The sequence below is a fragment of the Somniosus microcephalus genome, chromosome 12, assembly GCF_052327205.1.
Source record: "Somniosus microcephalus isolate GS21.2 chromosome 12, FLI_Smic_1.0, whole genome shotgun sequence".
In the NCBI taxonomy this organism is placed as follows: Eukaryota; Metazoa; Chordata; class Chondrichthyes; order Squaliformes; family Somniosidae; genus Somniosus; species Somniosus microcephalus.
The window spans coordinates 161,628,258-161,644,433 of NC_140998.1; positions in this window are offsets into that span (position 1 = coordinate 161,628,258).

Sequence of the window (16,176 nt, forward strand, 5' to 3'; positions counted from 1 at the left end):
GCATACCGGATCCTAGGCATTATAAATAGAGGCATAGAGTACAAAAGCAAGAAAGTTATGTTGAACCTTTATAAAACATTGGTTCGGCCTCAACTGGAGTATTGTGTCCAATCTGGGTACCGCGCTTTAGGGAGGATGTGATGGCCTTAGAAAGGGTGCAGGAAAGATTTACAAGAATGGTTCCAGTGATGAGGGACTTCAGTTGCATGGATAGATTTGAGAAGCTGGGGTTGTTCTCCTTAGAGCAGAGAAGGTTGAGAGGAGATTTGATAGAGGTGTTCAAAATCTTGAGTGGTCTGGACAGAGTAGAGAGAAAATGTTCCAGTGGTGGAAGAGTCGAGAACTAGAGGACACAGATATAAGGTGATTAGCAAAAGAACCAAAGGTGACACGAGGATAAAGTTTTTTACGCAGCGAGTGATTATGATCTGGAATGCAGTACCTGAAAGGGTGGTGGAGGTAGATTCAACCATGGCTTTCAAAAGGGAATTGGATAAGTACCTGAAAGAAACATTTTTGCAGGATTACGGCGAAAAGGGCGGGGGAGTGGGACTAGCTGAAGTGCCCTTGCAGAGAGCCAGCACAGCTCGATGGGCCGAATGGCCTCCTTCTGTGCGGTAAACATTCTATGATTCTATGATTATAAGACAGGCTGGTGTGTGGCTTGGAGGAGAACTTGGAGGTGGTGGTGTTTCCATGTGCCTGCAAACCTTGCCATTCTAAGTATTAGAGTTTGCAAGTTTGGGAGACGCTTTCGAAGAAGCCTTGGCAAGTTGCTGCAGTGCATCTTAGGTACATAGGAACATAGGAACAGGAGTAGGCCATTCAGCCCCTCAAGCCTGTTCCACCATTCATGAAATCAAGGCTGATCTGCGACCTAACTCCACCTTTGCCCCATAAACATCAACACCATTGCTTAACAAAAATCTACCAATCTCAGGTTAAAGTTAACAATTGATCTGTTTGCGAAAGAGAGTACCAACTTTCACCACCCTTTGTGCGTAGAAGTGTTTCCTAATTTCACTCCTGAAAACTCGGGCCCTAATTTTTAGACTATGCCCCCTAGTGCTAGACTCCCCAACCAGCGGAAATTGTTTCTCTCAACCTACCCTATCTGTTTCCTTTAATATCTTGAAAATTTCGATTAAATCACCCCTTAACCTTCTAACTTGTGTGGAATACAACCCTAATTTGTGTCATCTCTGATCGTAATTTAAACCCTTGAAGTCCGGGTGTCATTCTGGTAAACCAAAGCTGCACTCACTCCAAGGCCAATATATCCTTCCGAAGGTGTGTTGTCCAGAACTGCTCAATCCAGGTGTGGTCTTAACAGGGCCTTGTATATCTGCAGCATAACTTCTAACCTCGTGTAGATGGTACACACTGCAGGCACGCTGGACCAGTGGTGGAGAGAGTGAATTATTTAAGGTGGTCAATGGGGTGCCAATCAAGCGGGCTGCTTTGTTCTGGATAGAGTTGAGCTTCTTGAGTGTTGTTGGAGCTGCACTCATCCAGGCAAGTGGAGAGAATTCCATCACACTCCAGGCTTGTGCCTTATAGGTATTGGAATGGCTTTGGGGAGGCAGAAGGTGAGTCACTTGCCGCAGCATACCCAACAACTGAAGTGCTGGTCTAGCCACAGTATTTATGTGGGCCAGTTAAGTTTCTGGTCAATAGTGATCCACAGAATGTTGATGGTGGTGGGGTTCGACGATGGTAATACCATTGATGTTAAGGGGAGGTTGTTAGACTCTCTCTAGTTGAAGATAATCATTGCCTGGCACTTGTGTGGCACGAAAGTTATTTGCCACTTATTAGCCCAAGTTTCAATATTGGCCCAGAAATTCGGGTCAGAGGCTTCCTGCGGGTGCAAGCCTCCAACCTGCACTTACCTAGCGCACCGGCCGTTGTGCTGTGGGCCCACGTGGGATTCTGATCCTGGGCCTGCTCCAACTGCCGGCGCACATTGCTTGCGTATCCCAGGGGCACAGTTAGTTTGAAGCATCCCCTGGGAAAACGTGGGCCATGGAGAGCCAATGGTAGCAGGGAATCTGTATTAATAGGTTTGACAGGAAGAGCTGTCAAATCTATGAATAAAATTCAGACCCAAAACATAACTAAAACTTCAAATTAATTTTTTTTATCACAATTTTAAAATAACTATAAATTACATAAAATACCTATTTTAAACAATAATTTAAATTTTTGAAAAAATTAATTACAGTTTCTAACGGGGCTAAAAATAAACTTACCTTTCTTTAAAGTATTTAAAAATAATAAACCTGTGGAAAAAATGTTTTAATTTTACTGAATTCACCACTTACCTTGTTAAAAGCAGGCCTTGTGACTGCTTTTTAAAAGCGTAGCTCCTGGAGACTTACCCTCCTGGAGAAACCTGCAAAAAAATCGGAAATTCCAGGCATACGCGCTGCCTCTCTGGCACACACATTCGACCTGTGAACCGCTTCCTTTAAGGGAACGGAGTTCTGGTTTCCCGCGCATGCACAGTGCATGCACAAAACCAGCACTTTCATTGGACCTACATGTGGGCAGCCAGCGCGTACTCACCCGTGGGGACCCGAATTTCTGGCCCAATGTCTAGGTCTTGCGGCATGGGGAAATGTACTGATTCATAAGAACATAAGAAACAGGAGCAGGAGTCGGCCATTTGGCCCTTTGAGCCTGCTCCGCCCTTCAATACGATCATGGCTGAACTTCTGCCTCATCTCCACTTTTCTGGACTATCCTCATATCCCAAAATATTCAAAAATCTATCGATCTCTGGTGACCTCGTTATTTGAGGAGTTGCAAATGAAACTGAACACTGTGCAATCATCAGCGAACATGCACTTTTATAATCTTAAGATTGAGGAAAGGAAATTTATGAAACATAGAAATATAGAAACATAGGAGCAGACTTGGCCATTCGGCCCTTCCAGCCTGCCCCACCATTCAATATGATCATGGTTGATCCTCTATCTCAATGCCATGTTCCCGCTCTCTCCCCATACCCCTTGACGTCTTTTGTGTCTAGAAATTTATCTATCTCCTTCTTAAATATATTCAGTGACTTGGCCTCCACAGCCTTCTGTGGTAGAGAATTCCATAGGTTCACCACCCTCTGAGTGAAGAAATTTCGCCTCATCTCAGTCCTAAATGTCCTCCCTGCATCAAGTCTGTCTGGCCCTGTCAGAATTTTATACATTGCAATGAGATCACCACTCATTCCTCTAAACTCTAGGGAATACAGACCTAATCGACCCAATCTCTCCTCATACGACAGTCCTACCATCCCAGGAATCAGTCTGATGAACTTTCGCTGCACTCCCTCTATGGCAAATATATCCTTTTTTAGGTAAGGAGACCAAAACTGTACACAGTACTCCAGGTGTGGTCTCACCAAGGCCCTGTACAACTGTAGTAAGACATCATTGCTCCTGTACTCAAATCCTCTTGCAATGAAGGCCAACATACCATTTACCTGCCTAACTGCTTGCTGCATCTGCATGTTTGCTTTCAGTGACTGGTGCACATGGACACCCAGGTCGCTTTGTACATCAGCAATTCCCAATCTAGCACCATTAGCACAGAAAACTTGGAAATATTACATTTGGTTCCCTCATCCAAATCATTGATATATATTGTGACTAGCCGGTTGCCCTGGGGTAGCTTGTCTTGAGCTCAGTCTTTACAAGCCGGTTGCCTCACGGTAGCTTGTCTTGAGTTCCTATCTTGACTAGCCATTTGCCTATGTGGTAGCTTGTCTTGAGCTTCTATGTTTGTATTGTTTACCTGTGTGATTCTAGTAAAGTACTGTTATTTAAGGCTGCATATCTGCTTCTCGCCTCGTCTGTCTGCACTTGGGTCCAGAACTAGCCTCGCCCAGACAGCACGGCCCCGTGTCTACATGGCCCTGCGACATTTGTCCTGACAAGTTACATCCTCAAAAACTCCAGTAGGTTTGTCAAACACGATTTCCCTTACATAAATCCATGATGACTTTGTCTAATCCCGTTGATATTTTCTAAGTGTCCCGTTATCACATCCTTTATAATCGACTGTAGCATTTTCCCTACTACTGATGTTAGGCTAACCGATCTGTAGTTCCCGGTTTTCTCTCTCCCTCATTTTTAAATAGTGGGGTTACATTTGCCACCCACCAATCTGCAGAAACTGTTCCATAATCTATAGAATTTTGGAAGATGACAACCAATGCATCCATTATTTCCATGGCTACCTCTTTTAGTACTCTGGGATGCAGATTATCAGGCCCTGGGGATTTATCAACTTTCAGTCCCATTAATTTCTCCAGTACTAATTTTTTCTAATACTATTGCCTTTAATTGCTCCTTCTCAGCTGCAGAACATCTTGGAAGGGAGGGTGAACAGCCAGTTGTCGTGGTGCATATAGGTACCAACGATATAGGTAAAAAAACGGGATGAGGTCCTAAAAGCTGAATATAGGGAGTTAGGAGGTAAATTAAAAAATAGGACCTCAAAGGTAGTAATCTCAGGATTGCTACCAGTGCCACGTGCTAGTCAGAGTAGAAATAGAAGGATATTTCAGATGAATACGTGGCTAGAGGAATGTTGCCAGGGGGAGGGATTCAAATTCCTGTGACATTGGAACCGGTTCTGGGGGAGGTGGGACCAGTTCAAACCGGATGGTTTGCACCTGGGCAGGGCCGGGACCGATGTCCTAGGGGGAGTGTTTGCTAGTGCTCTGGGGGAGGGTTTAAGCTAAAATGGCAGGAGATTGGGAACCTGAGCAGGGGGACAGAAGAAAGGGAAACAAGGATAAAAGCAAAAGAAAGGAAGGAGAAAAACAAAATTGGCAGTCAGAGAAATCAACGGTTTAAATCAAACATGGCCACAGTAAATAATAATTCTAATAGGTCTAAGAGTGATAAAAAAAACAAGCCTGAAGGCTTTGTGTCTTAATGCGAGGAGCATTTGTAATAAGGTGGATGAATTAGCTGCGCAAATAGAGGTAAACGAATAAGATTTGATTGGGATTACGGAAACATGGCTCCAGGGTGGCGAAGGCTGGGAACTCAACATCCAGGGGTATTCACTATTCAGGAAAGATAGGCAAAAAGGAAAGGGAGGTGGGGTAGCATTACTGGTTAAAGAAGGGATTAACACAATTGTAAGGAAGGATATTAGCTCTGATGATGTGGAATCCGTATGGGTAGAACTGAGAAATACCAAGGGGCAGAAAACATTAGTGGGAGTGGTATATAGACCTCCAAACTGTAATGTGGAGGTGGGGGATGGCATTAAAAGGGAAATTAGAGAAACGTGTAAAAAGGGCACAGCAATCATCATGGGTGACTTTAATCTACATATAGATTGGGCTAACCAAATTAGTAACAATACTGTGGAGGAGGAATTCCTGGAGTGTTTACGGGATGGTTTCCTGGACCAATATGTCGAGGAACCAACCAGAGATCAGGCCATCTTAGACTGGGTATTATGTAACGAGAAAGGATTAATTAGCAATCTTGTTGTACGAGGCCCCTTGGGTTGGAGCAATCATAATATGATAGGATTCTTCATTAAGATGGAGAATGAAGTAGTTGACTCAGAGACTAGGGTCCTGAATTTAAATAAAGGAAACTACGATGGTCTGAGGCACGAATTGGGTAGGATTGACTGGGGAATGTCACTGAAAGGGTTAACGGTGGATCGGCAATGGTAAACATTCAAAGACCACATGGATGAACTACAGAATTTGTTCATCCCAGTTTGGCATAAAAATAAAACCAAAAAGCTGACTCAACCGTGGCTAACGAGGAAAATTAGGGATAGCATCAAATCCAATGAGAGGACATATAAATTGGCCAGAAAAAGCAGTAATCAAGAGGATTGGGGGCAGTTTACGATTCAACAAAGGAGGACAAAGGGATTAATTAAGAAAGGGAAAATAGAATATGAGAGCAAGCTTTCAGGGAACATAAAAATTGACTGTAAAAGCTTTTATAGATAAGTGAAGAGAAAAAGATTGGTGAAGTCAAGCGTAAGTCCCTTGCAGTCAGAATCAGGGGAATTTATAATGGGGAACAAAGAAATGGCAGACCAATTAAATACATATTTTGGTTCTGTCTTCACAAAGGAGGACACAAATAACCTCCCAGAAATGTCGGGGAACATAGGGTCTGATGAAAGGGAGGAACTGAAAGAAATCAGTATTTGTAGGGAAATGGTGTTAGAGAAATTGATGGGAATGTAGGCCAATAAATCCCCAGGGTCCGCTAATCTACATCCTAGGGTACTTAAGGAAGTGGCCCTAGAAATAGTAGATGCATTGCTGATCATCTTCCAACATTCGATGGAATCTGGAACAGTACCCATGGATTGGAGGGTAGCTAATGTTACCCCACTATTCAAAAAAGGTGGTAGAGAGAAAACAGGGAATTACAGACCGGTAAGCCTGACACCAGTAGTGGGAAAAGTGCACGAGTCCGTTATAAAAGATGTAATTGCAGAGCACTTAGAAAACAGTGACAGGATCGGTCAAAGCCAACATGGATTTACGAAAGGTAAATCGTGCTTGACTAATCTACTGGAATTTTTTGAGGATGTAACTAGTAAAATAGATAAGGGAGAACCAGTGGATGTGGTGTATTTGGACCTTCAGAAGGCTTTCAATAAGGTCCCACATAAGAGATTAGCATGTAAAGTTAAGGCACATGGGATTGGGGGCAAGGTATTGACTTGGATAGAGAACTGGTTGGCAGATCGAAAGCAAAGAGTTGGATTAAATGGGTCTTTTTTAGAGTGGCAGGCAGTGACTAGTGGGGTACCATAGGGATTGATCCTTGGACCCCAGCTATTCACAATATATATTAATGATCTAGACAAGGGAACTAGATGTAATATCTCCAAATTTGCAGATGACACAAAGCTAGGTAGGCGTGTGTGCTGTGAGGAGGATGCCGAGAAACTACAGGATGATTCGGACAAGTTGGGCAATTGGGCAGAAGCATGGCAGATGCAATATAACGTGGATAAATGTGAGGTTATCCACTTTGGTGTCAAAAACAGGAAAGCAGATTATTATCTGAATGGCAATAGATTGGGAGAAGGGGAAGTGCAACGAGACCTGGGTGTCCTTGTGCACCAGTCGCTGAAGGTAAGCATGCAGGTGCAGCAGGCAGTTAAGAAGGCAAATGGTATGTTGGCCTTCATAACGAGAGTGTTTGAGTACAGGGACAAGGATGTCTTGCTGCAGTTGTACAGGGCCTTGGTGAGACCACATCTTGAGTGGGTCGATTGGGCTTGTACTCGCTGGAGTTTAGAAGAATGAGAGGGGATCTCATTGAAACTTATAAAATTCTGGCAGGACTGGACAGACTAGATACAGGGAGGATGTTCCCGATGGTCGGGGAATCCAGAACCAGGGGTCACAGTCTAAGGATAAGGGGTAGGCCATTTAGGACAGAAATGAGAAGGAATTTCTTTACCCAGAGAGTGGTGAACCTGTGGAATTCTCTACCACAGAAGGCAGTAGAGGCCAATTCATTAAATATATTCAAGAGTTGGATATTATTTCTTAAGGTTAAAGGGATCAAGGGGTATGGGGAGAAAGCAGGGATCGGGTACTTAAGTTGGATGATCAGCCATGATCACATTGAATGGTGGAGCAGGCTCGAGGGGCCAAATGGCCTACTCCTGCTCCTATCTTCTATGTTTCTGTGTTTCTATGTTTCTCCCTAGATCCCTGGTTCCCTAGCATTACTGGGAAGTTATTTGTGTCCTCTTCCATGAAGACAGAACAAAAGCATTTGTTTAATTGCTCTGCCATTTCCTTCTTCCCCATTATAAATTCTCCCGTTTCTGACTGTAAGGGACCTACATTTGTCTTCACTAATCTTTTTCTTTTTACATACTTGTAGAAGCTTTTACAATCCGCTTTTACGTTCCTTGCTAGTTTACTCTCATTCTCGATTTTTCCCCTCTTAATCAATCTCTTGGTTCCTTTTTGCTGAACTCTAAACTGCTCCCAATCCTCAGGCTTGCTACTTTTTCTGGCAACTTTATATGACTCCTCTTTGGATCTAATACTATCCTTAATTTCTTTTGTTAGCCATGGTTGGGCCACTTTTCTTTTTGTGTTTTGTGCCAGAAAGGAATGTATAACTGTTGCAATTCATGCATTCATTCCTTAAATGTTAGCCATTGCCTCCCCACCATCATGCCTTTTAATGAAGCTGTCCAATCTATCATAGCCAACTCACTCCTCATACCATTGTAGTTTCCTTTGTTTAGATTTAGGACCCTAGTTTCGGATTGGAGTTCTTCACTTTCCATTTTAATGAAGAATTCCATCATGTTATGGTCACTGTTCCCTAAAGGACCCCACACAACAGATTATTACTTAACCCCTTCTCATTGCACAATACCTAATCTAGGATAGCCTGATCCCTAGCTGGCTCCTCAACATACTGGTCTAAAAAACCATCTTGTACACACTCCAGGAATTCATCCTCCACAGTATTATTGGTAATTTGGTTTGGCCAGTCTACATGTAGATTAAAGTCACCCATGATTACTAATGAAGCAGTTGACGTTGACTGGGCCTAGGACTCTGCCCTGTGGAACACCTGATTCGATGTCCTGTGGCTGAGATAATTGGCCCAGCAATCACAACCATCTTCCTTTGTGCGAGGTATGACTCCAGTCAGTGGTGCCTTTTCCACCTGATTCCCATTGACTTCATTTGTACTAGGGCTCCTTGATGGCACAATCTGTCAAATGCTACTTTGCTGTCAAGGGCAGTCACTCTCACCTTACCTCTGAAATTCAGTTCTTTTGTCCATGTTTGGAACAAGGCTGTAATGTGGTCTGGAGCCAAGCAGTCCTGGCAGAACCTAAACTGAACATCAGTGAGCAGATTATTCGAGAGTAAGTGCTGCTTGATAGCACTTGTAACGACACATTCCATCACTTTGCTAATGTTGAGAGTATGCTGATGGGGCAGTAATTGGTTGGATTGGATTTGTCCTCCTTTTGTCTGGACAATGCATAGCTGGGCAGTTTTCAAATTTGTCTGGTAGAAGTGTGGTAAGTTCTGTAGCACAAGTCTTCAACCGGGATGTGGTCGGGGCCCATAGACTTTGCATTATCCAGTGCACTCAGCCGATTCTTGAGAACACGTGGAGTGAATCGAATTGGCTGAAGACTGGCATCTGTTATGGTGGGCACCTCAGGAGGAGGTCGAGATGGATCATTTGCTTGGCACTTCTGGCTGAAGATGGTTGTGAGCACTTCAGCCTTGCCTTTTGCAAGAATGTGCTGGGCTCCGCCATAGTTGAGGATGGGGAAGTTAACGGAACCTCCTTTTCCACCATTCATGACTGGATGTGGCAGGACTGCAGAGCCTTGATCTGGTTTATTGGTTGTGGGATCACTTAGCTCTGTCTATAGCATGCTGCTTCCGCTGATTAGCATTCATGTAGTCCTGCACTGTAGCTTCACCGGGTTGGCACCTCATTTTCAGGTGTGCCTGGTACTGCTCCTGGCATGCTCTTCTACACTCCTCATTGAACCAGGGTTGGTCACCTGGTTTGATGGTAATTGTAGAGAGAGAGATATGCCAGGTCATGAGCTTACAAATTGTGGTAAAATACAGTTCTTCTGCTGATGACCCACAACACATCATGGATGCCCAGTTTTAAGCTGCTAGATCTGTTCTGAATATATGTCATTTAGGACGGTGTTAGTTCCACACAACACGATGAATCGTATCCTCAGTGTGAAGATGGGACTTTGTCTCCACAAGGACAATGCAGTGCTCACTCCTACCAATACGGTCATGGACAGATGTATCTGCGACAGATAGAATTGTGAGGACGAGGTCAAGTAGGTTTTTCCCTTTTGTTGGTTCTCCCATCACGTGCTACAAGCCTAGTCTGGCAGCTATGTCCTTCAGGACACGGCCAGCTCCGTCAGTAGTGATACTACAGAGCCACTCATAGTGATGGACATTGAAGTCACCCACCCAGTGTACATTCTGCACCAGTGCTACCCTCGGTGCTTCTTCCAAGTGGTGATCAACATAGAGAAATACTGATTCATCAGCTGATGTCGGGCGACCTGTGGTAACCAACAGGCTTCCTTGCACATGTTTGACCTGGTGCAATGAGATATCATGGGATCCGCAGTCAATGTTGAGGACTCCCAGGACCACTCCCTCCCGACTATATAACAAAGCGCTGCATCTTCTGGTGGGTTGTTCCTGCTGTTGAGACAGGACATACCCAAGGATGGTGATTGAGGAGTCTGGGTGAAAGGTGTGATTCTGTGAATATGACTATGTCAGGCAATTGCTTGACTAGTCTGTGAGACAGCTCTCCCAATCTTGGCACAAGTCCCCAGATGATAGTGAGAAGGATTTTGCAGGATCGACTTGGCTGGGTGAGCCGTTGCCAAGTCCGAACCCGTTTCTAGGTCATTGCTGGGTGGTTGCTCCAGTTTTATTCTTATATCTTTTTGTACCAGTTTGATACAACTGAGTGTCTTGCTGGGCCATTTCAAAGAGCATTGCTGTGGGTCTGGATTCGCATATAGGCCAGACCGGGTAGGGATGGCAGGTTTGCCTCCCTAAAGGACAATAGTGAACCGGATGGGTTTTTATGAAAATCTGATAGGGTCATGGTCGCCATTACTGATACCAGCGCTTTTTTCCAGCTTTATTTAATTAACTGAATTCAAATTCCCGAACTGCCATAGTAGGATTTAAACTCACGTTTCTGGATTATTAGTCCCCAGGCCTCTGCATTACTATTCCAGTAATATAACCACTATATTACCGTACCCCATTTAACACTGGTGGGCAGGTACAAAAAATAATTTTAATGGTTAATGGAATGCTGAAAGAGACATAAAGCAGAGAACAGTGGTGAACAGTTCCTTTTAACACTGGAGGGAAATAAACAGTTGTGTAATTGGAATTTAGGAACAGGAGTAAGCCATTCAGCCCCTTGAGTCTGCTCCACCATTCTTTTAGATCATGGCTGATCTGTCTCCCAACTCCATTTACCCGCCTTCATTCCATATCCCTTAATACAGCTGCCTAATATGAATATATCAAACTCAGTTTTGAAATTTTCGATTGGCCTAGTCTTAACTGCTTTTTGAACAAGAGAGTGCCAGACTCCCATTAACATTTGTGTGAATAAGTGCTTCCTGACATCAATCATCAGCGGCATAGATCTAATTTTAAGGTTATGCCCAATTCTTCTGGACTCTTCCAACAGAGGAAATAGTTTCTTTCTATCTACCATATCAAACAATTTAATCATCTTAAACACCTCAATTATATCACAGCTTAATCTTCTATCCTCGAGGGAATACAAGCCGGGTCTATGTAACCTTTCCTCATAACTTAACCCTTTTAGCCCTGGTAACATTCGAGTGAATTTCTGTTGCACCCACTGTGAGCTGTGACTCAGTTGGTAGTACTCTCACCTCTGAGTCAAGAACGTTGTGGGTTGAAGTCCCACTCCAGAAGATTGAGCACATAAATCTAGGCTGACACTCCAGTGCAGTACTGAGGGAGTGCTGCTCTATTGGAGATGCTGTCTTTCAGGTGAAACATTTAACTGATGTCTGCCCTGTCAGGTGGACATAAAAGATCCTATGGCACTATTTCAAAGAAGAGCAGGGGAGTTATCCCCGGTGTCCTGGGCAATATTTATGCCTCAATCAATATCACTAAGAAAAATATTATCTGGTCATTATCACATTGTTGTTTGTGGGAGCTTGTTTTGCGCAAGTTGGCTGCCACATTTTCTTTATTACAACAGTGACTCCACTTCAGAAAGTACCTAATTGGCTGTAAAGTGCTTGGGACATCCGATGGTCATGAAAGCCGCTATATAAATGCAAGTCCTACTTTCTTTCACTCCCAGACGAATATATCCTTCATGACTTGCAGGGCCGAGAACTGAATGCAGTTTCCCAGATGTGATCTCACCACAGCTTCATACAACTATGGCTTAACTTCCACCCCTTAGTATTCCCAACTCGTTGAGATGAAGACCAACATTCCATTAACCTTTTAATGTACTTTTTGTACTTGTCCACAAGTTTTGAGCTGTTTCTGTATAGTCCCTAAATCTCTCTGCTCCTCCACATTTCCTAACTTCTCACCATTTAAACAATTATCTGATGTATCTTTCTTTGGTACAAAGTGGATGAGCTCACATTTCCCCACGTTGAACTCCATCTGCCACCAGTTTGCCCACTCATTGTGCATGGTGATATTTACTTTATTACCTGAAGTAAGAATATACTTGAGATCATGATATTCTTTATAGTGATTCTATGAGTTGGCTCAGTAACAAGGAGCCCTTTCTTGTATCACCACTGCGTTCACTGACCTACATTGCATCCTGGTTAAGCAATGGATCAATTTTAAATCATCATGCTTGTTTTCAAATGCCTCCATGGCCTTGCCCCTCCCTATCTCTGCAATCTCCTCCAGCCCTATTACAACACTTGCAGATATCTGCACTCTTCCAATTCTGGCCTCTTGAGCAGCCCCAATTTTAATCATTACACCATTGGCGCCCTTGCCTTTAACTGCCAAGGCCCTAAGCACTGGAATTCCCTCTGTAAACCTCTCCACCAGAGTTATGGTCTGAAATTGTTGAAATAGATGTTGAGTCCAGAAGGATGTAAAGTGCCCAATCGAAAGATGAGGTGCTATTCCTCAAGTTTACTTTGAGCTTCGTTGGAACAGTGTAGGAGACCGAGGACAAAGAGGTCAGTGTGGGAGTGGAGCGGAGATTTAAAGTGACAGGTTGCCAGAAACTCAGGGTCACACTTCTAGACTGAATGTAAGTGTTCTGCAAAGTGGTCACCCAATCTGCGTTTAGTCTCCCCAATGTAGAGGAGACTGCATCGTGAGCAGTTAATACAGTATACTAAATTGGAAGAAGTACAAGCAAATTGCTGTTTCACCTGGAAGGAGTATTTGGGGCCTGGACAGTGGGAAGAGAGGAGGTAAAAGGGCATAAGAAATAGAAGCAGGAGCAGGCCATTCGGCCCTTCGAGCCTGCTGCACCATTCAATGAGATCATGGCTGATCTTCTGCCTCAGCTCCATTCACCAGCCCTATCGCCATATCCCTTGATGCCTTTACTAGTCAGACATCTATCGCCCTCTGGGGTACAGAATTCCAAAGATTCACCACCCACTGTGTGAAGGAATTCCTTCTCATCTCAGTCCTGAATGGCCTACCCTTTATCCTCAGGCTGCGGCCCCTGGTTCTAGGCTCCACAGCTAAGGGAAACATTCTCCCAGCATACATCCTATCAAGCCCTGTAATAATTTTGTATGCTTCAATGAGATCCCCTCACGTTCTTCTGAATTCAAGAGAATACAGGCCTAGTTTACTCAATCTCTTCTCATACGACAGTCCCGCCATCCCAGGAATCAACCTCGGAAACCTTTGTTGCACTCCCTCTATGGCAAGTATATCCTTCCTTAGGTAAGGAGACCAAAATTGTACACCGTACTCCAGGTGTGGTCTCACCAAGGCCCTATATAATTGGAGTAAGACTTCTTTACTCCTGTACTCAAATCCTCTTGTAGTGAAGGCCAACATACCATTTGCCTTCCTAATGGCTTGCTGTACCTGCCCATTCACTTTCAGTGACTCATGTACAAGGACACCCAGGTCTCTTTCAGCATCTGCATTCCCCAATCTTTCACCATTTAGGAAATACTCTGCCTTTCTATTTTTTCTACCAAAGTGGATAACTTCACATTTTTCCACATTATATTCCATCTGCCATGTTCTCGCCCACTCACTGAGCCTGTCGCGATCCCCTTGAAGCCTCTTCACAGCCTCTTCACAACTGACACTGCCACCTAGCTTTGTATCATCAGCAAATTGGAAATGTTACATTTAGTCCCCTCATCCAAATCATTGATATAGATTGTGAATAGCTGGGGCCCAAGCACTGATCCTTGTGGTACCCCACTAGTCACAGCCTGCCATCCTGAAAAAGACCCATTTATCCCTACTCTTTCTTTTCTGTCTGTTAACCAATTCTCAATCCATGCTAGTATATTACCCCCAATTCCATGTGCCCTAATTTTGTTTAACAACCTCTTGTGTGGGACCTTATCGAAGGCCTTCTGAAAATCCAAATTAACCACATCTACCGGTTCCCCTTTGTCTACTCCATTAGTTATATCCTCAAAGAACTCCAATAGGTTTTTCAAACAGGATTTCACTTTCATAAATCCATGTTGACTCTGCCCAATCTTACTATTAGTTTCTAAGTGCCCAGTTATTGCATCCTTTTTAATAGATTCCAGCATTTTCCCAACGACTGAAGTGAGGCTAGCAGGTCCGTAGTTCCCCGTTTTCTCTCTCACTCCTTTCTTAAATAGCGGGGTTACATTTGCTATCCTCCAATCTGCAGCAACCATTCCAGAATCTATAGAATTTTGGAAGATGACAAGCAATGCGTCCACTATCCCAATGGCCACCTCTTTCAAACCCTAGGATGTAGGTCATCTGGTCCTTGTGATTTATCGACTTTTAGTCCCATTAATTTTGCTAGTACAGTTTTTTTACTATTAATGATTTCTTTAATTTCCTCATTCTCGCCACACCCTTGGTTTTCTTGTATTTCTGGGAGGTTTTTTGTGTCTTCCTCCGTGAAGACAGAAACAAAGAATTTATTTACTTTCTCTGCCATTTCCTCATTCCCCATTATAAATTCTCCTGTCTCTGACTGTAAAGGACCTACATTTACCTTTGCCAGTCTTTTCATTTTCACATAACTATAGAAACTTTTACAAACCGGTTTTATATTTTTTGCTAGTTTTTACTCATATTCCATCTTCCCTTTCTTTATCAATTTCCTGGTCCCCCTTTGCTGATTTCTAAAAAGATCCCAATCCTCAGGCTGACCACTTTTTCTGGAAACTTTATAAGCTTCCTCCTTTGACTTAATACTAGCTTTAATTTATTTTGACAGGTGTTGCATCTCCTGCACTTGCAAGAGAAGGTGCCGTGGGAAGGGAAGGACTGTACAGGGTGATTGAGGAGTGGACCAGGGTGTCTCGGAGGGAATGGTCCCTTTGGAATGCTGAAAGGGGAGGGAAGGGGAAGATGCATTTGCTGGTGGGATCATGCTGGAGGTGGCAGAAATGGTGGAGGATGATCCATTGAATGTGAAGGCTGGTGGGGTGAAAAGTGATGACAAGGGGAACCCTACTTTGGTTCTGGGAGGGAGGTGAAGGGTAAGAGCAGAAGTGTGGGAAATGGAATGGACATGGTCGAGGGCCGCGTCAACCATGGTAGAGGGGAATTCTCGGTTGAGGAAAAAGGAAGACATATCGGAAGCACGAGTATAGAAGGTGGCATCATCAGAACAGATGCGGCAGAGACAGAGAAACTGGGACAATGGAATAGAGTCATTACAGGAAGCAGGGTGGGAGGAAGTGTAGTCCAGGTAGGTGTGGGTGTTAGTGGGCTTATGGTGTATGCTTGCCGATAGCCTATCCCCAGAAATGGAGACAGAGAAGTCGAGGAAGGGAAGAGAAGAGTCGGAGGTGGACCATGTGAAGGTGTGGAAGGGTGGAAATTTGAAGCAAAGTGAATGAAATGTTCTTGTTCAGGATGAGAGCAGGAAACGGCACTGATACAGTCACCAATGTATCAGAAATGAGGTAAGGAAGGGGGCCCGAGTAGGACTGGAAAAAAGAATGTTCCACATATCCCACGTAAAGGCAGTCATAGCTAGGACCCATGTCAGTTCCCATAGCGACACCTTTAATTTGGAGGAAGTTAGTGGAGTTAAAGGAGAACAAGTTCAGGCAGGTAGAGGAGGGTGGTGGTGGAGGGGGACTTGTTGGGCCTCTGTTCAAGGAAGAAGCAGAGAGCCCTCAGGTCGTCCTGGTGAAGGATGGAGGTGTAGAGGGATTGGACATCCATAGTGAAAAGCAGACAGTTGGGACCAGGATACTGGAAACTGTTAAAGTGTCAGAGGGCATTGGAAGAGTCGTGGAAGTGACTGGACAAGAGGAGAAAAGATAGAGTCGAGATAGGAAGAAATCAGTTCCATGGGGCAAGAAGAGGCTGCATTGATGGGTCTTCCAGGGCAGTCCTGTTTGTGGATCTTCGAAAGGAGGTAGAAGCAGGCTGTGCAG